Source organism: Phascolarctos cinereus, unplaced genomic scaffold, assembly GCF_003287225.1.
Source record: "Phascolarctos cinereus isolate Bilbo 61053 unplaced genomic scaffold, phaCin_HiC Scaffold_4;HRSCAF=312, whole genome shotgun sequence".
Taxonomy (NCBI): Eukaryota; Metazoa; Chordata; class Mammalia; order Diprotodontia; family Phascolarctidae; genus Phascolarctos; species Phascolarctos cinereus.
Window position 1 is genome coordinate 524,933,094 of NW_027555847.1, and position 27,310 is coordinate 524,960,403.

General features: G+C 34.2%; 1 protein-coding gene across 1 annotated transcript in view; it reads right to left on the reverse strand.

Moving 5' to 3' along the window:
- The window catches only part of CDH19 (cadherin 19), a 151,528-nt gene extending 125,678 nt beyond the window's left edge, over positions 1-25,850 (reverse strand). Inside the window, 1 exon segment of the mRNA XM_020985617.2 lies at positions 25,519-25,850. The gene's annotated coding sequence lies outside the window, so the exon portion shown is untranslated.
- Between the last annotated feature and the right edge of the window lie 1,460 nt (positions 25,851-27,310).

Genomic DNA, 27,310 nt, shown 5'->3' on the forward strand with positions numbered 1-27,310 from the left:
AGGGCCATGCCATTTAGTTTCCAGAACTCAGTTTCTTAACTCCTCTCCACTGTTCAGTCTTCTGTCTTACCGCTTTTTAATTATTAATTGCAATATCTTGAAGACACTTTTAGAGATTGTGAGACCATGAAATAAGGGAGTATTGGTGAATGATAACTTTCCTCAGTGCATCAAAAATAAAGAGAATTCAGAAGAAAAGGAAAGTGACTTGATACAACATTTTGTAAAATTATCTCTCAAAGCAGATTTTAAAACTTTTCAGCAAGTTTTCTGATAGAGCTATTGAATCTTATCATTGACTGAGAATTTAGAGAGGGTACTATAATGAGATCCCTACTAGGTATATAATAAAGAATAAGAGAATGTTATAAACACTATAAATGGATGCAGTCATAGATGTTAAACTTGGGGGTACCACAGAGATTATCTGCTCAGGGATCTAGATATAGATATATAAATAGACAGATAGACAAAAAAATAGGTAGATAAATATAGAGATAAAGATAGAGATATACATTTTGTACTCAATGGGGCCTAAACATTATAATGGAGTATATAAAATATAATAATAATAATAATTGTAGTAATAACTACCATTCATATAGTACTTTAAGGTCTGTAAAATATTTTTTACAAATATTATCATTCTATCCTCTAAACAACTCTGGGAAGCAGGTGTTATTATTATCTACATTTTATAGATGAGAGAACTGAGGAAGATAGAGATTAGGTGACTTGCCTAGGATCTCACAGCTAGTCAAGGTCTAAAGATAAATTTGAACTCTGCTCTTCTTGATTCAAGGTCCAGCTTTCTATTCATTGTGACACTCAGGTGCTTTTATGATGTCTAATATGCACAATTCTACCTTTGCTTATATTTTCAAAAAAAAATTTACAATATATGCAGTTCACTCACTCTTAAAAACCCCAAATTATCATAATCATTACAAGTTTTTCGATTGTATGTAAAACAATGTCATCATGTCATCATGATCCAAATACTAATTTCTAAATAAATTTGAACATGTAGATTTAATAAATCATTCCCCCTCCTTTCCATCTGTATCACTGACTGTCCAAGCTACCAGTTAGCCTCAGGCCAGACAGTTCCACTTTTTATTGCTTGCAGCAACTGTAACTAGTTGACCTGCTTCTAACTACTAAGTCAACCTATGACAGGTGATAGGAATTCTGGAAGGGCCTCTCTGCCTCCTCTCCCCAACTCTGCTAATTCCATTCCTCTAGTAATTGTATTAAATTCAGCAATTGTTTGAAAATTTTAAATTGCTATACTATTCCTGAAATACAGGAGCAATACCTAGTTCCACATGCTAAAGTAATGTAGTTGTGGTTCAATATAGAAGTCAATCCCTCAATTTATATAATTGATATAAATTTTTGTTTGTTTTTTAAGGAAGCCTAGAGTTTAATTGGCATGATTACCTTGGTCAAATAAGATTGATTCCTTAAGCTCTTCTTGAGTGTCAATTGCCATGTGTAGTTCTGTGTGTGATGAAGAAGAATTTTGGGGTCCGATGAGGTTTTAGGTTTGAAGAGATCATGTCTGCTTTTGTTATAAGTTCCAAAAAGAATAAAAGTTATATGAAATACAACTTATGTATGTGACTTGGTTATATTAAATGTAACATGTGTGTGTGTGTGTGTGTGTGTGTGTATAAAACAGAAATTCAGAAATTCTCCCAACTTGACAGTGAAAAAAAGACTAATAATCAAATGTATTAACTATCATCTGTTTCTCAGACTTCTAGTAAAAGGGGCTTGCACTTTTAAGATATTTAGCATTTGAAAATGCACACATACATAAACACACAAAATCCTATACATACAAATAAGAGAAAGACATACTGAAAAAAAATCACTCTTAATATATACAGACATATGTATGCATACATATATATAACACATATACATATATATGTATATACATATATGTATACATTTAAGTACAAACCCACATAAATAAGCCACAGAGCAAAAGAGTATAAATTTTACATAGCATTTTTACTCAAAAAGTAATAGAAAATAACTTTAGCAGAGTGTATATCATAGACTCACAACATATTAGATTAAGAAGTGACCTTAAAGATAATCTAACTCAATGCTGTCACTTTTATAGGATAGAAATTGAAGTCAAGTGATTGCCCAAGCTCATACAGTGAGACAGTAATGTCTATAACCCATTCAGTTTTTCTGAGTTCTAGGACAGTACTCTTATACTATAGCAATGTGTAACCATTGAATTGAATGTATTTAGAGCCTCTTCATATTTCATCTAAAACTTCTGCTTGTTAAGAAAACTACTTATTTAGGCAGTTAGGCCATATTTGTAAAATAAAGATAACTTTCTTGGTACTGAGTCTATAATTCATGTCACTGTTTAAAATCAAAAGACAGACATATTTGAGGCTACCAGAGGACACATACAAATACATTTCTTAATTAAATTAAATGCAAAAACATCAAATTCTTCAATTTGTCATTTAATCTTCTTTTTAACTGACTTTTATGTAAGCATGAAAGCAGCCTTATATGGAACTAAGAATAAATGCTGTTTACAATCTACAGCCTTTATGATTAATGATAAGGAAGTGGAAAATGAGAATAAATATCTATGTAGAAAGTCAATGCACTCAGGAAGCAAACCCATGGGTTGTTTCTTTATTTCCAATTTAACAATACGTATTTGTCAAATTCACTACTTCTCCATTAACTCTAGGAATTTCTACTCTCTCTCAGATGAGGGCCAATCTTTCTAACAACATGTATTTGGATCATTATGCAGATATTAGATCACCTATCCATCTTCACTGAATACATTATTTCTCATGAATTTGACATATAGCAGTACAAAGCCAGAGAAACAACAGAAATTATGTTGCCGTCAATCAGCTGTGTGTTTGCTTTTCCTAGAAGTGCCCAGAACAGAAATAACTTTTTTCCTTTAATTTCCAGCATGAAAATGTCCAAATCAATGCCACTTGATTTTTCACTAACATCAAAACTCTTTTTGGATGTTACTTATTTTGGGTGTAAAAAAACATTTTGAATTATCTTTGACAGTTATTGTTGGTACTTGTAACAACCTACTCAAAGATGTTTTTCTTATGTTTCCTTGTCCAATTATCAATTTTGTTTTTGGAACATTTTCACAATAACTACAGTACCTGTAAATCTATTCAGCTGTCAAAAGCAATACCTAGTAAATACTCCTGCCTAATAAGGTGATGGAGGTAGTAGGAGGAATCTCATTTTGTTGTAGGAAGAGCAAAGAACACAATAAAAACATGAATTTTTGTTGCAAATGAAAAAGCCCAACTGAAAGAAAAGTATGAAGTGGTTAGACTCTTTCTTTTAAGTCAGGATAGGGAGCCATCACATAATTAGGAAAATTATGAAAATTCCTGGCTGATTAACTGTCTAAAATAATACTATTCTCAACCTGTTTCTTAGGATGATGAATAAGTATAAATTTAAAAACAATTGTGAGTCACATATGCAAAAATAATCTATTATTTTGTGGTACTGATAATCACAACTACAACTGTTATAATGTATCAAAAATAATGGGCAGCTAGGGTAGTATGGTGGATAGAGTCTTAGGCCTGGAGTCAGGAAGACCTGAGTTCAAATCTGGCCTTAGATACTTACTAGCTGTGTGACTCTAGGCAAGCCACTTAACCCTGTTTTCCTCTGTTTCCTCATCTGTAAAATGAGCTGAAGGAAATGGCAAACCACTCCAATATCTTTGCAAACTGCAAAAGGGTTCATGAAGAGGTGGACACAGCTGCAAAATGCAGCAACAATCAAAACTGATTATTTTCTGTCCTCTGGGTGAATAGAGTCGTAATCTCCCGGAGTAAAGAATTACGTGAATTTAGATGGTACCAAGAATAAAATATCATTGAATTATAGAAGCTCAGTATAGGAAGGGGCCTAAAAAACTATCCAGTCTAACCCAAACCTGAACAAAAGTCGAATTTATAGTACACTGAATCTGTGACCATCCAATCTAATCTTTGTTACTGAAGCAGAGTTGACTAATTTCTAGTATAGAACATTTCATTTTGGGAGAATGTTAATTGTATTCACACACATACACACATATACATACATACATACATATATACATAGAGATGGAGAGTCTAAATTTGCTTTATTAAAGGTTCAACCAATTGCAGCTATTTCTGCCCACTATGGTGAAACACCACAAACCAGTTGTTTGCTTTGAAATGATAGCTCTTCACATATTTGAAACCAGCTCTCATGTCTATGCTCAATCCTTTTTTTCTCCATGCTACATACTCATAGTTCTTTCATTGTTCCTCTTATCACATGAAAACGAGTCCCGTCACCATCCTGGTCACCCTCTGGATACTTTCCAACTTACTGATTTATTGCGTAAAATGTAATTCCAAGAAGTGAACACAATGATTCAAGACAGAAAAGAAGAAGAAAAATCAAGTTTGGGTAGTCCCCTTCTGTTTATACATTAATTCGACAAGCATTGATTAATATTTACTGACAGGAGCTATAGTAGGTACAAGGGATATGAGGAGAAAAACGATATAGCTTCTGCCCCAGAGGAACCCAAATTCCATTGGAGAGGAAACAGCACATAAAGCAATAACTACCAAATATAAACATATGTGCATACACATGTTAATATTCAAGGAGATGGTACTAATAATGTGAATAATCAGAACCTCCCATAGGAAGGGCTGAGATTTGAAAGAATCTAGGCATTCCAAAGCAGTGCATTCTAGACTTAGAAGAAAGAGTCTGCAGAGACATAGAGGTGGGAGACATGAAATGGAATGTCATGTGCAGAGCAGCAAATAGTCTCATTTGGCTAGAACATACAATACATTAAACAGAATAATGCAGAATAAGCCTAAAAAGGTAAGCTATAATCAGATTGGTTAAGATGACAAAAGATGAAAAGACAAGCATATTAATACACTGATAGTGAGAATGATTTGTACCATTGCAGAAACCTGAAGTTTTACTAAACAATATCATTAAAGTATACACGTGATTTGACTAAGCAATACTGCTGTTAGACACACACACCAAGTAGGTCAAAGAAACAAGGAAAAGTCTGATGTACAAACATATTTAAAGCAGCACTTTGCTTTGTTGGAACAAATAATTGGTAAGAAAATAGATGCTAATTAATTAGAAAATGGGTGAACAAATTTGGATATGAAGAGGTGTCTGGCTAATGAAGAATCAATCCTGGGATCACACACATCACTGTTTGGTGAGCTTGCTTCCAGGTGAGCATAATGCAGAACCCCATCCTCTCTTTCAGATCATACTTAATGCTATTTCTGGCCCACTTACTTTTTTTTTTCATACTAGCTGAGCCAGAACTGCGTACAAATGCAAAAGAATCACATAGGAGCAATTCAGTCTTTTTTTCTCACTGACAGACTCCAAACGAGGAAATAACAACTATTATGAGCTTCCAGATGGGAAAAGAACCAGTGATTTGTTATAACTCACTAAGATAGATGTCATGATCACATGCTTCTGCTATTGTTCCTGTCTCTGTTATGTTTATTATTTCCTGTGTGAAGATGAAGAAATACTGAGGATGGCTTTCATTTTGTGAGCTTCAAAAGGTTAGGAATTCATATTAAGAATTAACTACCAGCTTAGGCTCAAGAAGTGACTTGCAGGGTTCAGTCCAGCAGTGAATTGGATCCAGCAGCTAAGATACTATTTTCTAGGGCAACTCCATTTTTTTTTTGCCTATATGAACTTTATGGGTTGAAGGATTTGGAGCAAATGATTGGAGTTTCAGTCCAAACTTCCCAGGAACTGAGGTAGTGTAGAAGGGACTGTGAATTCTGATAGAGGGAATGTGTTTACACTTCCATTCTTGCCATATCTTCTTAGTAAAATTGCTTTATAAAACCTAATCGATGATAATTAGTTAAATAATATTCAGTAGGAATCACTGAGTCATTCAATAATTTAGAAGATTTTAATTGCACCTCACAATTGATATGAGAGAGAGAAAACACACTAGAAAGGGTTTTCAAAACAATAACATTAGGACGACATTCTCAAGCTCTGATGGTTGTTTTTAGAATCCTGAAGGGGAGATATACTTTGCTTTGATTTGGGAAGCCCAACTAACCATTGAGAGTGGTAGTTGGATAACTACCTCCAAAGTATACTTGGGCTACAAGTTACAAGTGTAATGAAATATTGTAGTGTCATAGCAAATTATGAATATGAAGAATTCAGAGATGTTCGGGAAGACTCTGATCCAGGAAATGAAACTAAAGGGTAACAACCAATCAACCCATTAATTAAAAAAACATTTATTATGTGCCTACTATTTGTCAAGCTCTTTTCTTGGTGTCAGGGACATAAATACAATGAAAATAGAATTTTTACTCTCAAATACAAGAAATTGTATCTGGTTTATGAGATCCAGAGAGATCTTATCATAAAGGCAACATTTGAATTGAACCTTGAAAATTGGGTAGAATTTCTACAGACACAGATAAGGGAGAGGGCATATTAAGGTAATAGAACACTGTCCAGTTTAACTGAAACATTAGTACTTGTGTGCAGAGGCACTGAGAGAAAAGAGCAGAAATAGATTAATTTAGATAATTCAAGCAAATGAAATGCTAGACTTAATCATCTTGCTCAAGATGAAACTATTTTAATTCACCTGAAATAAAGATTATTGCCCCAATTCTCTACTTTATGTGCCTATGTACATATATGTTATATATGTATACATATATGTATACACAATGTATATATGTACATATATCCAATAATTATGTATACACTAGCATCTAAGTGCACAAACCTTCAGAAACTCAGATTAGTCGTCAGATCAAAATTAAGTCAGGTATATTTTAAATATTAAGTTTAGTATCTAAATACTGGAATTACTGTGTTCATAATGAGAGCTTTCCATTTTATTTATATAACGCATACATAGATGTAAACTACCAGCTGGGAAAAGTCGTGTTATCCACAGGTTCATTTTGACTTGTGATTATATTTTGAAGCTCATCTTTAATTGAAAATAAATATGAAGTCCCAGGGAAATAGTGAGGTACAATGATTTCTTTTCTTGAAATTCCATTTTATCAAAAATGATTAGAATATTGTTGTCTCTCCCAGATAATACTACCATAAAATATTGTTGAATCTAATGGGAAAACAGATGATAACATGCTAATCTTATTTTTTAAATTATAATTTGAACAGGTTGTCATTTGTACTACTTGAAAGCAACTTTGAATAATAACATAGATATCTGTTAATCAGGATATTTCATGCAAGGTTTGGCAAACTAAGTACAGTATGAAGGAAAGAATACTGCAGAGGTGGAAAAGCAGGATGAAGCTATAGTGCCGACCTTTGTTGCCATTTTGCTGTATGATCTTTGTATTAGTAATTTCATGTCCTCGAGGAATTATTCTTCATATCTCACTGTTTCTCATTCTCTCATATCCAACGTGTTGCTAAGACACATCCATTTCACCTTTTCAACATCTCTTAAATATGCTCTTCTCTCCCCTAATAGAGTAGCTACCCTGGTAACAGGTTTGATCAACTCCTGCCTGGACTATTTGAAAGCCTGCTGGTGGATCTGCCTCCTCAAGGCTCTCCCCACTCTAATCCATCCTCTATTCAGTCACTAAAGTTATTTTCTTAATGCACAAGGCCCACCATCTCATTCCCCCCACTCCTTCCACTCAATGAACTCAAGTGGCACTCTATGGCCTCCAGGTTCAAATAAAAATTCCTCTGGCAGTCATAGCCCTTCATACCCTAGCTCCCTACTATTTCTCCAGTATTCTTACATCTTACAATGTACCCCACATTCTCTGCAATTCACTGACATTCACCTCTTATTCTTTCAGGAACAAGAAATTTTATCTACAGGCATTTTCTCTGGCTAACCTCCATGGCTGTTATGTTCTTTATTCTCATTTTCACCTACTGACTTCTCTAGCTTCCTTTAAGTTCCAGCTAAAATCCAATCTTCTGTAGAAAGTCTTTCATAACCTCTAATACTAGGCCCTCTTTTGTTTCCTATTTATCCAGTATAGAGCTTGTTTGTATATATTTATTTATTTCATGTCTCTTCTATTAGATTGTGAGTACCTCGAAGGTGTACACTCTTTTGTATCTTTTTGTGCTTGTTTTTCAGTCATTCAGTCATACCAGACCCTTCTATCCACTGTCTTTCAAATCTGTCCAAGTTCATGTTTGTTGTTTCTATGACACTATCCATTCACGTGACATTTTGACATCTCATCTTCTGCCATCCCCTTTTTCTTTTGATTTTAATATTTCCCAACATCAGTGTCTTTTCCAGTGAGTCCCTTCTTCTCATTATGTGGTCAGAGTATTTAAGCTTCACCTTCTAGCAAATAACCTGAATTAAAGTATTGATCGATTTGATATCCATGCTGTCCAAAGGACTCTTAAAAGTCTTCACTAGCACCACAATTTAAAAGCATTAATTCTGTGGTGCTCAGCTTTCCTTATAGTCCAACTCTCACAGGCAGACATTAGTACTGGAAAAAGTCATAGTTTTAACTATACAAACCTTTATTAGTAAGCTTATGTCTCTGCTTTTTATTACACTGTCAGGTTTGCCATAGTTTTCTTCCAAGGATCAAATATCTTTTAAATTCACAGCTGCAGTCACTGTCTGCAATGATTGTTGAGCCCCAAAACATAAAACCTGACAGAGTTTTTATTTATTCTCCCTCTACTTGCCAGGAAGTGATGGAATATATTGCCAAGATATTAGTTGATTTTCTTTTTTTTTTTTAATGTTGAGCTTTAAGCCAGCTTTTACACACTCCTCTTTCACCCTTATCAAGAGGCTTCTTAACTCCTCTTCACTATCTTCCACCATAGTGATATTATCTGAATATCTATGATTGTTGATATTTCTCTCAGTAACTTAATTCCAGCTTTTGTTTCATCTAGCCTGTCATTTCACATGATGTACTCTGCATATAAGTTAAATAAATTAAGTGACAATACATTGCCTTGTCATACTCCCTTTCCAGTCTTAAATCAATCACTTCTTCCATTTTTGCTTCTAACTCTTTCTTCTTGGCCTACATACAAGTTCCTTAAGACAGAAGTAAAATAATGTTACTCCCATCTCTTTGGGGACTTGGCACATTTTGTTGTGATCCACATAGTCAAAGGCTTTATTATTATTATGAAGCAGAAGTAATTTTTTTTTCTTTTCTGGAACTCCCTTGCTTTCTTCATAATCTAGTGAACGTCTCTAGTTTTTCTGCCTCTTCAAAAAACATCTTACTCTTTTGGTAATTTTTCAATTCACATAGTAATGAAGTCTAGCTTACAGAATCTTAAATGTATTATTCCTAGTGTGTGAAATGAGTCCAGTTGTTTGGTAATTTGAACATTGATTGGCATTGTTCTTCTTTAGCTCTGGGATATAAAATGATCTTTTCCAATCCAGTAACAACTGTTGAGTTTTCCAAATTTGCTGGTATATTGAGTGCAGTTGTTTGACAGCATCATCTTTTAGGATTTTAAATAACTCAGCTAGAATTTTATCATCACCAGCTTTATTGTTAGCCATGCATCCTAAGGCTCACTTGCTTTCATTCTTCAAGATATCTAGCTCTAGTTCAGTAACCACAGCATCATGCCTATTGGTTATGTTAACATCTTTCTTGTGTGACACTTTTGTGTATTATTGCCACCTTTTCTTAATCTCTTCTACTTCTACTAAGTTTCTACTATTTTTGTCTTTTATCAATGCCCATTTTCGCATAAAATATTACCTTGACACATCTAATTTTTTTAATATAAATTTATTTATTTTTAGTTCTCAACATTCGCTCCCACAAGTTTTTGAATTCCAATTTTTCACCCCATCTCCCCCTTCCCTCCACCCCAACATGGCATGCATTCTGAATATCCCTTCCCCTAGTCTGTCCTCTCTTCTATCTCTCTCCCCTTCTCTTATCCCCTTCCCTTTTATTTTCCTGTAGGGCAGGATAGACTTCTGTACCCCATTTCCTGTATTTCTTATTTCCCAGTAGCATGTGAAAACACTTTTTTAAACATGTGTTTTTAAAACTTTAGGTTGCAAATTTTCTCTCTTCTTCCCTCCCCACCCACCCTCACTGAAAAGGCAAACAACACAATATAGGTTGTATGTCTGCAGTTATGCAAAACGTTTCCATAGTAGGCATGTTGTGAGAAACTAACTCTATTTCCCTTAATCCTATCCTGCCCTCCCATTTATTCCATTCTTTCTTTTGACCCTGTCCCTCTTCAGAAGTATTTACTTCTGATTACCCCTTTCTCAATCTGCCTTCCTCTCTATCATCCCCCTGCTCTCTTGTCCCCTTCTCCCCCTATTTTCCTGTAGGGTAAGACAGATTTCCATACCCAATTGAATGTGTATGTTATTCCCTCCTTAAGCCAAATCCTATGAGAATAAGATTCACTCATTCCTTCTCACCTTCTCCAGTTTCCCCACTACTGTAAGAGACTTTTCTTTTCTTTTTTTTGTGAGATAATTTACCCCATTCTACCTCTCCCTTTCTTCTTCTACTAGTATAATCCTCTCTCATCCCTTAAGTTTATTCTCCAGATATGACCCCTTAATCTTCAACTCACCCTGTGCCTACTATCTATCTATCTACATATACATACATATAATTTTTTTCCTCCAACTACCCTAATACTGACAAAGGTCTCATGAGTTATAAATATCATCTTTCCATGCAGGAATGTAAACAGTTCAATCTTAATAAGTCTCTTATGATTTCTCTTTCCTGTTTACCTCTTCATGTTCCACTTGAGTCCTGTATTTGAAAGTCAAATTTTCTATTCACCTCTGGTCTTTTCATCAAGAATGCTTGCAAGTCCTCTATTTCACTGAATGACCATTTTTTCCCCTGAAGGATTATACTCAGTTTTGCTGGGTAGGTGATTCTTGGTTGTAATCCTATCTCCTTTGCCCTCCGAATATTATATTCCATGCCCTGCGGTCCTTTAATGTAGAAGCTGCTAAATCTTGTGTTATCCTGATTGTGTTTCCACAGTACTTGAATGTTTCCTTCTGGCAGCTTGTAATATTTTCTCCTTGACCTGGGAACTCTGGAATTTGGCTATAATATTCCTAGGAGTTTTCCTTTGGGGATCTCTTTCAGGAGGAGATCTGTGGATTCTTTCAATTTCTATTTTGCCCTCTGGTTCTAAATATCAGGGCAGTTTTCCTTGATAATTTCTTGAAAGATGATGTCTAGGCTCTTTTTTTGATCATGGCTTTCAGATAGTCCAATAATTTTTAAATTCTCTCTCCTGGATCTATTTTCCAGGTCAGTTGTTTTTCCAATAAGATATTTCACATTGTTTTCTAATTTTTCATTCTTTTGGATTTGTTTTACAGTGTCTTGATTTCTCATAAAGTCACTATCTTCCAATTGCTCTATTCTAATTTTTAAGGAAGTATTTTCTTCAGTAATCTTTTGGACTTCCTTTTCCATTTGGCCAATTTTTCTTTTTAGGGCATTCTTTCCTCATTGGCTTTTTGGACCTCTTTTGCCATTTGGGTTAGGCTATTTTTTAAGGTGTTATTTTCTTCAGTATTTTTTTGGGTCTCCTTTAGCAAGCTGTTGACTTGTTTTTCATGATTTTCTTGCATCACTCTCAGTTTTCCTCTACTTCCTTACTTGCTTCTCAAAATCCCTTTTGAGCTCTTCCAAGGCCTGGGACTGATTCATATTTTTCTTGGAGGCTTTGGATGTAGGAGCTTTGACTTTGTTGTCTTCTTCTGGTTGTATATTTTGATCTTCTTTTCACCAAAGTAAGATTCTATGACTCTTTTTCGCTGCTTGCTCATGATCCCAGCCAATTACTTGAGTTTTAAACTCTTTGTTAAGGTAAGAGTCTGCTTCCAATGTGGAGAATGTACTGTCCCAAGCTTCAGGGGTTTGTATAGCTGTTTTCAGAGATACTTGTAGGGACCTGTAAATTTTCAGTTCTTCCAAGGTGGTATGATAAGGGGCGAGGTGTTTACTCCTTTCCTGGCCTGTGACCACAAGTATTCCTTTCTGTCCTGTAACTGTGAGGAGGGTTCCTCTCCACAGCCACTCAAGCTCCACCAGCCAGCGTTCCTCCTCACCCCAGCACCGCCGCCCAGAACTGTGACCCAGATCCAAACACGGGCAAAGCAAGAGATTCCTGCCTCAGCGCTGGCAAAGAGATCCCTGCAATCCCTCTCTGATCAGCCACTGGATTCCCCCTCAGTCTGTGGGACAGAAGTTCAGGAAGCAGTTGCCCCCCACCAGGGCCATGCTTTTGGGGAATGGAGCTGAAACCCCACCTTCCTGTCTCAGCACCGACAGAAACAGACTTTTCCCACTGATCTTCTAAGTTGTCTTTGGCATTCGTGGATTGAGGAGTCTGGAAACCTCCATGGCTGCCCACGATTCAGTCCTCTGAGGCCTGCTCCAAGTTCCCTGTGGCCTGTGTGCCCACATCACGCTGCACTATGCTCCCAGCCTGGTGCGATACACTTTTCTGATCAATCAACCAGGTTGTCTTGGGCTGGAAATTTGTTTCACTCTGTCTTTTTGTGGGTTCTGCTGCTTCAGAATTTGTTTAGAGCCATTTTTTATGAGTATTGGAGGGGTTTGGGGGAGAGCTCAAGCAAGTCACTGCTTTCACTCCACCATCTTGGCTCTGCCCCACCTCTAATTTTCTTTAAGACATTCCTTGTCTTTCCCATTCTATTATTTACTTCTATTTCTTTGTATTGCTCATTTAAGAAAACCTTATCTCTCCTTCCTATTCTCTGGAATTCTGCATTCAGTTGTGTATATTTTTTCCCATTGTCCTTACCTTTTGCTATCTTTTCTTCAGTTATTTGTAAAACTTCATTAGACAGCTATTTTGCTTTTATGTTCTTTTTACTTTGTAATTTTGTTTTTGTTGTTGTTTCTGCTTTCTGTACAATATTGCAAACCTCTGTTCATAATTCCTCAGGCACCCTATTTACAAGATCTAATCCCTTAAATCTATTTATCACCACCACTTCATGTTCATGAATGATATTATTTAGATCGTACTAGTGACTTTTTTAGTGTTGTTTCTAGATTTCGTAGGTTTTCATGGAACTGATAAACTTTAGCTTCTTCATCATCAGTGATTAGAGCATAGAATGTATTACTCTGACACTGAATGAATTGTCTTACATTCAAACAGGTATCATCCCATCATTTTTAAGATTATACCCAGTGGTGGTTTTCTCATCCTTTTATTGACTATGAGGACTACATCATTTCTTCTAAAGTATTCTTGTTCACAATAGTATATGTAGTGTTCGCCTGAATTAAATTCGCAAGTTTCTGTCCATTTAAGTTCACTGGCACACAAGCTGATGTTTAATTTTTCCATATTCTGTTTGACCACATTCAGCTCTCCTTGGTTCCTAGATCTTACATTTCAGATTCCTATGCACAATTATATTTACAACATCAGACTTTCCTTTTAATACCAGATATATCTGCAGCTGAGCTTCCTTTTGGCTTTGGCCTTGCTGCTTCATTAATACTGGAGGTATTTATAATTCTCCTCTCTTACTCAGTAGTGGATTGAACAACTTCTGACCTGACATCTTTTGATGTCATGTCTTTCACCATTTTAGTACTGTTCATGGGGTTTTCCTGGCAAAGTTACTAGAGTAGTTTATCATTTCCTTCTCAATTGGATCATGTCACATGATAGGCTTAATAAATGTTTATTGACTGAATAACTGACCTTTATACTAGTAATTTAATGTCTTTGAATAGTATTTGTTAAATTAGGGAGTTGGCCTAGACCATATATGAAATCCTTTTGAACTCTAATAGTCCAGAAATGTGATTTCTAGAGTCATTGATGTTTATTCCTAGAGATTGGAGAAAACATGTTTCTTAATTATTCTCTCATTTTAAATTCTTTTTCAGAGTTGAACTTTTCATCATCTGTAGAGTAGACTTAAAAACGAGCTTTCTACAGTGGTTAAAAAAAATTCTACATGCCTCTAGGAAGAGACAGGGATCATTGCTTCTGGACTCAGATGTATGATGTGGAGAGAGTAAAGGAAAAACAAAAATTACCTTTTTTTCTATACTCCCTTTCTCAATATAACACCAGAAAGTAATATATTTTAGTCTTGCCTACTTATCTGCTTCTAGCCCCATTATTGTAACTGTCTAAATGACATTTGTACTGTATTATTCTACTGTAATCTCAAAATTCATCTGCCACTAAATGATTTTGTGACCTAAGGATGGAGGACAAGGGAAAGGAATCACTTAAATTCTCTAGAAATAAGTTTTATTATTTTTGAAATAAATACATTAAATAATTATTAAGTTTCTATTGGTTCAACAATAACAAGATTCTGTAAGACTGTGAAAGACATGCATTCTAGGAGAAAGGGTATTTAAAGTCTAATACTGATTTTCCTGACTGACTTTCAGGAACTCACTGACTCTCAGTTTCTACCACTGTAAAACTATACTTTCCTCTGAAGGCCCATGCAGGTTATAGATAAATAGATAGATAGATAGATAGATAGATAGATAGATAGATAGATAGATAGATAGATAGATATATAGGTATAACATATATGTATATATATTAGAAATATCCCAACATAAACTCATTTCCATTGCACACAACTACTCAATTAATAATTACGTATTAAGCAATTATTATACACTAGCTATTATGTTGGATGGTGGGCATTTATATATAGAAGTGAGATAGACTTCTCCTCCTCCTCTTCCTCTTCCTCCTCTTTCTTCTCCTCTTCCTCCTTCTCCTTCTTCATTTTCTTTCATAAAACTAGAAAAATTTACTCTTATTCTGTGCAGTTTTCATTTTTGATTTCTCAAAATATACCTCTGAAAAATACGCTTTTAAAAAGCCTTTGTCTTTTAAATTAAGGTACTTGAAAATACCTTTAAACCCAAATCATTCTAGGTTTCATGGAATGGTCTATAATGGGCCCAGCCCAAGCTTCTGGCTCATCCTTTAGGTATTAATATCTTTGAATGAGTATAATTAACAAATGTTTTGTATTCTGGTCAGAAATTCTGAGGGTTTTCTCCTCCTAGATTGATACTTTTGTGATAGTAAACTAGATCATTTTTGTCTCAATTCTTATCTAGCCCTTAGTCATTGAATGGATGTGGCCTCAGATAAACTGAGCCTTGAGAAAGACCTTAATTTTAAAAGGCTAAGGTCACCCAATGCATCTTGGGCTATCACTAGTCATCTTGACTTTTCTCTTGCCATTGGACTCTGATGCTCTAGAGGAGAGTGAAGCTGATGAATTTGCACTGTTCTATCTTGCTTAAATTCAATTCACACACAAGTTAAGACATCATACTTATGATGTCATTGGTCTTCTTCAAGAACATAGTAAGAACAGCAACATATTATTTTCCAATTAGTCATGGCTTTCCACACATATTCCCCATCTCAAAATTTAAGCTTATAAATTCCTATCAACTGAATGACTGTCAGATCTCTTTTCCTGACCTAGAATGTTCTCAATCTTCTTTGCCTCTTTCAAATTTCCCATTCTTCTATGTCTAACTTGATTTTAGCCCCTATCCCAACATTCTAGTTTCTTAAAGCCTCTACCATATAGTTTTAACACTTCATTGCTTTTCATTACTTTCATACTTCCTAAGAGTTCTTTTTTTTAATTCTCATCCAATCCTTATAGTGCTAGCTAGTGCTGAACACATTGTAGTTCTTAATAAGTATATAGTGATTGATTGAAAGGTTTTCCTTTTTTTTTCTTTTTGGTGAGGCACTTGGGGTTAAGTGACTTTCCCAGGATCACACAGCTAGTAATGTGTTTTTTTAATTTTTTTTTTTTATTGAAAGGTGTTCCAAATCAGCCTTCAACTCAGAAAGATCTGCAATTAATAAAGCAATCTCAAAAATATCAGAAGGGATTGGCTAGCTAAGAAATCAAGATGGTAAAATATGCTTCCATTTCTTGCAAAATTCTTCACAAAACATATGTGGAAGAAGTTGGAATAGAAACTAACAATTAGTCTTTATATTTTATATATTATAGAGGCTAAAGTTTGAGACATTAGAGAAAAAAATTGCAAAGGAAAAGTTGTTACTTTCAAATATCCTTTCTTTATGTGGAAGAATTCCAAAATCTAATAATATATTCCCTTAATTCCTTATACTATGGGAAACACAATATAGCTTACATTTAAGTATGTTTTTTAAAATTATTTATATAAAATTTTATAATATTATTACTTTTTCATTTCTGAGTTAGTGAGAAATGGCTCCAATCAAAGCCTTGTGATTGGCTAAAACTGCTATACATAAATAAGTAATTTATAAATTTTTGGAAAACCCATTAGAAAACCCCTCTTAGGATGTAACAGAAGGCTACAAAAACATATGTATATGATTAGGTCAAATAAAACTTTGTTTACTAAAACTTGAAATGTTAGAAATACTAGAAATATTTTGAACTCCAAAAGAATTGAATTTAAATAGGGTTAGTGAATGTATTTCTTTCTCTATATTCATATATATATATATATATATATATATATATATATATATATATGAATATATATATATATATATGATAGCTATTGCACTTGATTTTCTACATAATTCTATGTATTTTATTTTATTCATTTAAAACATTATTCTGAGAAGGGGTAATACAGCTTCACCAGACTGCCAAAAAGGAGTCTATGGCACACACACAAAGATTAGCACCTCTATCTTAAATAAAAATGAAGAAAAAAAGGAGAAATGATTAGTTTAAGCAGAGGGAGAAAATTTTGTCATCTGTAACCCAAGAGGGGTAGTATAAGCTTAAAAGAGGTTCACAAAGTGTTCCAATGTTTGCTTATCTGTATTTCAAAATGGATTATGAAGAATCCCTATGATACTCTGGTATTTGATGCTGATGTCAAGAAAGGCAGCTATAGCCAACATTATGATATCCCTACGTGCTACTGTCAGAGATATAATATTAGTCTAGAACCAAAAAAATGTCTGTGTCTGATCTAAGAGATGAAGTGATTTATATGGCATGGAAAGGTGGTATATGAATTAGTTTCGTTATTCTTGCTCAAGATAACAACAACTTCATGCACGAAAAATCTGCCCTCTCTTCAACAAGTTTTTGTTGCATTCTCTGGAACAGAAAATAATGAAGTATGATTAAAAGCAAATATTTGGCTCTAAACATACTTGTAAAAAGAGTATAAATCTTCTTTTTCTTCCTCTTTAATAATTGGAAAACTTTTTTGGAAGAAGATAACCCAAATGTGTTTGTGTGTTTGTGCATGTGTGTACAATATAGAAGGCTATGATCTAGAAAAAGATAATATTTCAGGTTCAAAAGTCACTTTCATGACACTGTTCAAAAACTTAACATATTTATATAAATAAAAATAGCAGCTAGTTTACCTTAGACACCCTCCTAAATACATATATGTTTATATTTCATAGGTCAGTTTCTTTGTAAGAATCCTTTTACTTTACTTAATAATATATTAGTTTAACAATTAAATTAGATAATCTTAAAGTTGTTGAGGGAGAACACAGGTAAATTTACTATAGTTTATGTAAACTGTTCTTATTATTAACCTCTTAGCTTGGGGAGCAGATGTCATTTTTTTTCCTTTGTAGCTGTCATTTTCTGTAGGCACTGAATGAGACATACACAATAAATAATAGAAAAAGAAATCAACAGCTTTTACCTCCCCAAAGACAGAAGTCTTATTTTGAAGGAGAGGATTGATATCCAACTGAAAAGTGATGTTGGAACCCATTTATTTTTCATCAAACACTGAGGGAAAAGGGTTATATTTTGCTTTACCAGTTCAGAAACAATCTCAAGCTCTGTCAAGAAGTATTTGTTTAGTGACAAACAACACCACAGTTGTCTGTTCAAAATTCAAACAGGGACTTGCTGTTATACCTTTCTGGTTATCCATTTTAGACTTTCTACCTTAGTGTTATATTGGTCTTTGAATTTTCAAAACATTATTCCTTTATCAAAGAGGGTTTGTTGTTGTCCCACTAGAGATTTTAAGGGATACAATAGACAGTGAACAATCTAAGATAATTTAGATATAATCCTCCCTCAAAGCAAAGAAATACTGGTACCTTCCATTCCCATGATTTATGTACTCTTTGCATGAGTTTATATGAGCAGTTTCCAAGAAGGGTGGCCTACAGAGGAAAATTGCCTGGATTATTTGAACCCAGAATTAATAAGCTAAAGTTTTATCCAAATGAACAACGTGAAGAAATCATTTTTAAAAATATATTTGAGGTCATAACAGAAGAAGTTTTACCTGCATATTCACTCAACATAGTCTTAAACAACTCTCTTTTTAATTTTTTCCCCAACCAAGCATTTATTTTCTTTCCTCGCCATGTCTGATTTTAAGGGGAAAGAAGGGAGAGAAAGAAAAAAAACAAAATCCTTATAAATATGCATTACAAATGAAAAAAAATCCCACTTTTTCCATGCCCAAATATCTCTTATTTATTTGTTTATTTAGTGACTGAATCTCTTATCTCATTTAGCTTGGAAATGCAGAGGTTATGCTATCCCATTAAAATGGATTTACGTGTTTTTCTTATCTCATTCCTAAGGTCCTTCTTAGGAATTCAAGAGATTCACCTGCCTTAACTGTTTCAACAGCAGAGATTATAGCTACATCACTATGCTTAGCTAAAATGTCTCATTCTTAAGCAGTTATCATTTAGAAACAATGTAAGCCAGGCTACCACATATAAAATATAAATCTTCCCAGAAAACTTAAAAAAGAGAAGAGGATGTATGTACTAATTCCTTTCTATTCTTGTTACACTACTAAAAAAAAAAGCAATTACTTTTCTAGTTGGGGCAGACTGAGAAAGGGTCCACTCTCAGGAACAAATAAGTTCCCATAACTAATCTTAAAGCCAGTTGGAGCTTTAAATAGAATGTTGCAAACTGTCATAAGTTCTTCAAATTGGTTATCTAAAACTAGATCCTGACCTAGTCTTATCAGAATTAAGGGACAGAATCAGCCCCATGGGTCACTGCACAGACTGACAGTGCCAAACAAGGAATTTCTCTGAGCATTACAAGTTGAAACAAGAAACAATATCAATTCAGCAGAATAGTGTCTTACACAGAGTCATTGCAACAGGTCTTAGATCAATGTGATCTACATCTACATCTAGACTTCGGCTATTCATGTCAATTGTAGGAAATGTTGCCAATGTCTGCTTAGGGAGTATACAAAGAGAAGAATATAAAGACCAGCTAAATCTGGAATTCATAGAAAACTACCAAAAGACTAAAATAGAAGTCAAGAATTAAGAAATGGTTTGGGGCCTAGTACCAGTCACATCATGCAGAGTGTCAATGACAGTAGTTTTCATACTACAGAGGTAATAGGACCCAGCTTAGACTGTCTAATGAATGAAACCCAGAAAGGACTGGCCTGAACACAAAGTCCTAATGTAATAACTGAGGATGGAAATATGAATAAACACAAGAAAATATCAAGCACAGTGAAGAAATATTAGAGTTTAAGAGAACCCCAAGGGATAAATGCAGAACAAGAAAATAATTCCACAGCTATAATCAGAGCCTGAGAGGGGGAAAAAAATTGCTTAACAAGAGTACTTGGAAGAAATATAGTGAGACTTTGTTTTGAATAAATTAGAGCTCTGGAAGAAAAAATTTGATTGACAATAAATAGCTTAGAATAATAATAATAGACATTGAAAAGTAGAATGGAGAAAATAGAATCTAATTCAATGATGCAATAAGAAAATAAGGAATATAAAAGAAAAAATATATAAGAAAATGAAAGTCATTTTAGGCATTAGTACCTTAAGTAAAATAAAACTGACCTTGAAAATAGAAGAAAAGATAATTTGATTCATCATACTCTCTGAAAACCATAACCAATCCAAAATCCTAGGAATCAAAAGAGTAAGTAGCTTAAACATAACAGAACCGTAGGACCAAGGGAAAGTGGAAAAAAAATACACCTGCAAGCTCTTAATAGAAGCTCCAAAATGCACATTTCCAGAAATGTCATAGACAAAGTACAGAGTGTACTGGTTAAAGAAAAATACCACAAGGATCAAAGAAGAAGTAGTTCAAATACCAAGGAACCATGGTTTCACAGAAGACTATGTTGCAACTGTAATAAAGGTAAGAAAGACATCTTGGGTTATAATGCTCCAAAATTCAAAAGTAAAGGTTGTACAATCAATAATATTTTACCCAATAAAATTAGTTATACTCCTGGGGGGTTGGAGCTAATAAGAGGGATACACCTTAAATATTATAGAATACTTTCAAGCATTCTTGACAGAAAAAAAAAACAGAATTTAGTAGAAACTTTTAAATGCAAATGCAGAAGTCAAGGGAAATTTAGAAAGATAAATACATCTGAGTATTAGGAAGAAACTGAATAATGATGAAATGCTTAAATTCAAATGGAGTAGGCAGAAGAGAAGTGTCCCTTTTGAACACAAATATATTCAATCTTCAAAAATGAATTTAAATAAAATAGAGAGCCTTGGGTGAGTTTATTCTATTTTAGTTCTAAGAGAAAAAAGAAAAGGGAGAGAAAAAGAAATACATTAGAGAAGAAAGGAGGAAGAAGGGCAAAGAACTAAGTACTTTTCATAAATTGCATATTCAAGAAGAATATACAAAGGCAAAGGAGAGGGAAAGGAAAGTAAGTATCTCCTGAATCTCACTCACAACTAACCAGGAAAAGTAGGATTGAACACAAACTTAAACAGTTTGGTATCAAAATATATTAATCCTTACAATAAAACAGGCAGGGAGAAGGAAAGGAAAGAGGAGAATATATAGGAAGGGAAAAACCAGGGAGGAACCAGTCAAAATAAAAACAGCAAAGTTGAGACATTTTAGGTACCATCACAATATTATAGGAAAATGAGGAAAGCCTCTAGTTCACTGAGTACATACCCAGTAGTGCACTTCCTTGAGGGCAAGAATTAGAGAGGGTAGGTAGGAATGATTTGAAATCTGAATTGCTAGTGAAAATATTTAAATCGATGATAAGATGATAGGTAATTTGAATATTTGATTTTTTTTCTTTCCATGTTGCTTCCCCCACTACAATGTAACCTCCTTGAAGACAGAGGCTTTCATTTTTTTTTCATATTTTCTATCCCTAGCATGGTACCTGGAATACATGAGGCAATTAAGCAACATTTGTTGATTGATTTATTGATTAGTCTAATCCATTCATATTAAAGAGACAATTAGTGCCAAATTAGAGACTACAAACTATTTCTTCTATTGTCTAATCCAGAGCTCTTTTAAATTAAGCATCCCCTGGGGACACAGGGATCAACCAGTTTAGATCAGAAATGTCTTCTCATACTCAAGATAAACTGTTAAGAATAAGGAGGGTCCTTCTTTCCTTCCAGGTGACCTTGGTCAAAAGCTCTCTTCCCTCAACTACTTCCTGGGGAGGTTTTAGCTGTGAAGTATAGGAAGAATCCAAGCTTGAGGGAAGCTGAGACATTCCCAGGAAGGTATGGCCTTTTGCCAGTAACATTTTGAATAGATCTTTCTGATATGTTTCTTCATCTAAAGCACTCCTGCTTGCTATTATTTCTTCTTTCCTAGAAATAGATAATACTGAAAAGTTGTAGAGAATTCCCAGAGACTAGAACAGCAACCTCCAAGGGGCAGCCCAGGACCTCAGAGGGTGAAGAGCCTTGAAGTGTCTTTCCTCTCACCACATTTTCAATCTTCCCTCTTTTCCAACCCTTGAATTTCAATTTTTAATCATAAAAGGATAGCAAGCAAAGGAGAACAAAATTTCAGGGGAATTTAAGTTTCATACTGCCTTTGTACCCTTGTGTAAGTCACAATTTCTCAGTCCCTCTTGGGTCTATATAAGCAGAGGCATGTCCAGGAAGTCATTGCTTCCTTCATTCTAGTCATTTTTGAGTCATGTCCAATTCTTCATGACCTCATTTGGGATTTTCTTGGCAAAGATACTGGAGTGGTTTGCCAATTTTTTTTTTCCAGATAATTTTACAAATGAAGAAACTGAGTAAAATATGGTTAAGTGACTTGCCCAGGGTCACACAGCTAGTAACTGTCTGAAACCAGATTTAAACTCAGGAAGATGAGTCAGTCTTTCTGACTCCAGGCCTAGCACTCTATCCACTTCACCACCTAGAAGCACTACTCCCAGGCATTAGCAAAAACTCCATCTTCTTTTCCCTGTTTCCCTGCCCCAGGACACTACAGCAGGTTTATCCTAAGGGGAATGGTAATCAGGGATGATTATTCATTACCAGGTCATAACTGTCCCTGAGGCTGCCCCTGGACATTAATCTTGCTTGGTCTCTGTCTAAGGGATCCTGTAAGCAAGGCAATCAAACCACTCTTCCAGTAGAAGGCTGCTCCTGCCTCCACTTCCATCATTTTATCATGTGTTTCCTTCCATGGCTTCCCCATTATTCAAGCACTAACTTCTTTGTTAGAAGAATACAATATTTTGTCAGTGATCCTAACAAAAAATCCTGTGATATAAATGCTATTATTATCTACATTTTACAGATGAGAAGTTAAGTGACTTTGCCTGTGGTCACAAGGTTAATTTGAACTCAGGTTGTCTGACTGTATTCTAACACTCTGATCCACTGTGCCACCTAGTCACCTAAAATAAAAAGTGCATTTCTTGTTATTCTGAGAATGAAAGTCTAATTCAAAATGTGATATATGAAAACACATAAAATAATTTCAAAAGTGTATGTTGCTTATTAAATTTGAAAACATTTTAAATAAAAAAACATCTGTGCTAGTTTCTCTCTAAAGCTATCAACCATCTAATCTGCATTTATCATATATGTAGCCATTCATGTATATGTGGTCTCTCCCATTAGATTGTAAGTTTTTTGACTATATGGTCCATGCTTTTCTTTTTCTTTTTCTCTTTATCTCTAGTTACTTAGCACAAAGCCTGCCTTCCAAGTGCACTTGAAAAAAAAATAAAGAAATCTGAAGCTAGAATCATCTTTAGTTTTCTGTCAATTCAGTCATGAATTTCATATTTTAATTAATTCCTTAAAGATAGTTCTACAGTCCTATTAATACTTGGAAATAATTCATGTATGTAAATCCAAAGGATGTTTATGTGCTGATACATTAGTTAAAAGAGTAAAAGTATTCTCAAGGGAGACTACATTGGAAAGATATGGAATAAGAGGAAAATGAATACAAATAAGGAAACATGCAAGGTCCTAAGGTGCATGCATATAGAGTATGTAATACAAATAGACTGTACAAATTTAAAAAAAATACAAATGTTTTCATAATTTCAGAAATGTGTAAGCTTTATTAAATATTAGGAGATAGATACTAGACCAAGGATTTCATTGACATAAGGAATTCTTGAGTAAGGAAATTAACTCTACCAATGAAGGTCAACATCTTTAGAAAGATGTCTAGAGGACTGAGAAATTGTGACTTACACAAGGGTACAAAGGCAGTATGAAACTTAAATTCCAGGGCTTTCCAGCTCTGAAGCCAGCTGTCTATGTTATTCTGCTTCTCAAAATAACATATGATAATAATAATTACTTTGAAATTGTTTTTTCAGAGTGTCAAATGACAAAAAGGAGATGGTAGTATTTTTAATGGATGGCCTCAGTTTTCTCATCAGTTACAACAAAATGAAAGAACTTTCAAGATCTTTCTAGCTCGGAATTTTTTATCCAATTATCCTTTAAACTAATTTAATAATTTATATATAATTTGACAAAGAAGTAGAATTTTAATGTCATTTTGATCATAGGATATTCCACCATGGAGAAAAGAAATTAATTTAGATTTCATTGAAATTGTTAATGTGCCCATAGTGCTATTGATTTACAAAAACTTTTCCATGTATCATCTCAATTGATCTTGTAACAGAATGAGGTTGGACTAGCTAGTCTCTGAGGTCCCTTTCAACTCTGAAACTCTGGGATTCTGTAAGCTACCAAGAAGTACAAGTTTTATTATCCTCATTTTACAAAAATGCACTTAAAGTACAAAGAGTTTCAATGACTTCCTCAAAGTCACACAGCTAAGAAGTAACAGGAAAGAACTGAACCATCTTCTACTCAAAATCCAGTGAGTCCACTTTATCAATAAGCATTAAAGCTAAAACCTTTTTTGGTGGTTATACTAAAATAGTTCTTTATAAGTTGATATTACTATGACATTATTTCCTTTTTCCAACAAATTCATATAAGAAACATATTCTTCAAAACATTATTTATGTGTGTGTGTAGAACAATGCATTACACATAGCAGTTGCTTAACAGATGTTTCTATAATTTCACTGAATATCTTGTTTGCTTGTTTTTCCCCCTACACGTATTTTAATCCAGAGAAGCACATTTATACACAGGATTCATTGATACTTGTAACATATTGCTGAGACACAGACTATCATTTTTACAGATATAATCTCTCTGTGTTGCTAAGTCAATTATTGGATTCTATTTATTTTATGGAATCATATTGAAGTTTCATAACTTGAGGGATTTTAATGAGATTAAAATTAATTCATGCTGCACATGCTAGTTTGAAATTAATGCATTAAAAGTACTATGCAGTTTATACTTTTCAGATAATTTCCTTCATTTCCATTGTTTTCCAGATATTTATATTCTGAAAGTTTAAAGTCATGTTTGAGAGACCATCTGGATTAGTGGTGCTCGATAATAGTATTTGTGAATTATATATCCACACTTGAGAATTAAGCATTGTTAAATAAAAATTTACAATTAAAAATCTTGGCAATAAGAGTGTTAAAAAGAAACAACATATTGACTAGGATAATAAATAATTCAATTATTATTCTTTGTGTGTGTATCTTTATACAAATGTAGAATACTGTACAATTATGTTTCATCTTATGCAAACTAAGGACCTTGTTGTAAATACTATGTTTTTTCAAAATATTGGAGAATCCTTCAGTGAGCAGAAACATTTTTTAAAAAATAATATGACACATACATAAAGTCCTTTTTTTAATTCTAAAGTGTGACTTGTCATAATTTGTAGCATCTTGTAATAAAGAGGCATGTATATTCTACCTTAAAGAATCTTGGGAGGTAGGGGAGGAGCATGGGGGAATTTAAGCAAATTCAATTTTTTAGTCTATTTAAATTTAATTTCCCTTGTTCCTCTGAAAGAATAGTTTGAAAAAGTCATGGTAACCCTCTTACTTGAGAGCACTTTTGCTCAATACGTTTGTAACGGCTTTGAGGTTTTCATGCATTTTGTCTTTATGGCATTTTGAAAGCATAACCTCTAAACATCCCTTTAAGTAATTTTGATAAGTTTCCCAGCAAAAGAATTTCAGATAATACAGAATATGCCAAGTTATCAGATCTTACCTGTATGGCTTCTAGGCCCTGGGAGGCTTGTACAGATGGGAAGTATAAAAGTCTGATTAAACATTTGATGGAGTGAGGGAAAGAGTTCTTTTGACTTCACAGCAAGCCTCAGAAGTCACAGCTTCCTTCTAGTTACATACACTTGTGCTTTTAGCTCCCGATCTTGACAATATGTCACTGCTTTCTGAGTGCTATTTTGGGCGCCCTGAGTAAAACTATGAACACTGGGACTTTTGTGCGAAATATCATAAGGGCCTCTGATGTTCATTCAGAGCTTGGAATTAAGATGCAGACAGCTCCAGCAAGCAAAGCACAAGCTGATTTTCTCTTTTCTTCACAAAACATCCCCACCAGGGAATAAAGTACTTATTGGCCAGTAAGTGAGGTGATGAGGAGGTAATTCATCTTGTGGGAGAGAATTTTGCAAGGGAAAAGGACATGCCCTCTTGTTTAGAGATTAGCCAGTGAAACAAATGATCAGTCACAAAAGTTGCTTGAAAGAGAAGGTTTTCTACAGTATATTTATGCCTTCTGGCAGTTTCTTTACTAAATCATTTCTGTTCCAAAATCAAGTAAAGTACAGTGTGAGAAAGCAATGGCCAAATTATAATTTACAGCCTCTTCTGCTTCACAGTGGTTTTAGTAAACAAATCTTTTTATCTCTAGTGTTGTCATGCAAGTTATTTTTAGCCAAGATTATTAAATGCTTTCCTGACTCCCCATCCTCCTTTACCCTAATCAGACATAAGTAACAAAGAATAGTGCAAACCATTCCTTGAGACATGATAGATGCTTCTAAAAAAAAGAGCTTTCATATTTTCAATGTTGGAATGTACAATTATCCATGAAAAGAAAGTAACTGAAACAATAATATTCTTGGGTTCTGTTGTTATTGGAGTGGGAGACAGGAAGAGAGAGGGAGAGGGAAAGGAAAAGATATAGGGACATTTACTCCTTGGTAATGTAATACCTATGTCATATAAAATATTTCCTTAGGATCAGAACAGTATTAGGTATTTGAGGAGGGGTTAAATTGGGGGCCAAAGGGAGTGAGAATAATGAGGTCAGAATTCATGACATTTCCAGAATCTCTCCCTGTATTCTCCTTTGAAATCTGAGAATATATCTTTCTTATCACCAACTCTAATTCACCTGGGGAATTAAAAGTTTCATCACAGGTATGGTACTATTCTTTTAACTGATAGTAAAAATCTTAGTTCTATAAGGTTGTAACTAGGCTACCACATAAGTGTTCATGAAACCCACAACTTTTCCTCTTATCTAAGCCTATATTCTCTTTTTGTCTCAAGGCAATTAAAGTTTATTATTGTTTCTTACTTTGCTATTAAAATTGATAAAGAATGGAAATCAAATGACAAAGAATTTTTGAGCTTATACTACATGCAAATTACTAGAGGGGATACCAAATAATGCATTTCCCTCATCTCAAGTTCAAGATCTTTATATTTCCCAGTGCCAACAAAACTAAAGTGAATGATTTTAATTACGATAATTTCATAACAATTTATCTTCCAGATTTAGGGAAAATTTACACCAAGTTCTTATACTAAGTGTTTAAGAACATTTTAAAGCAATAGTCTTATTAGCTAATGGATATCATCATCTACAGTCAAACAGTGGCAAAGATTATAAATTTATAGGAGATAAGTCTAACATCTCTTTCACATAACTGCCTTCAAATAAGTGAAGGGAGATAGCTTATCTCTTGCCATCCTTCTCTACCTCCCCCACCCCAATTTTTTTTTATTTGCAAGTTAAACTTGACTAGTTC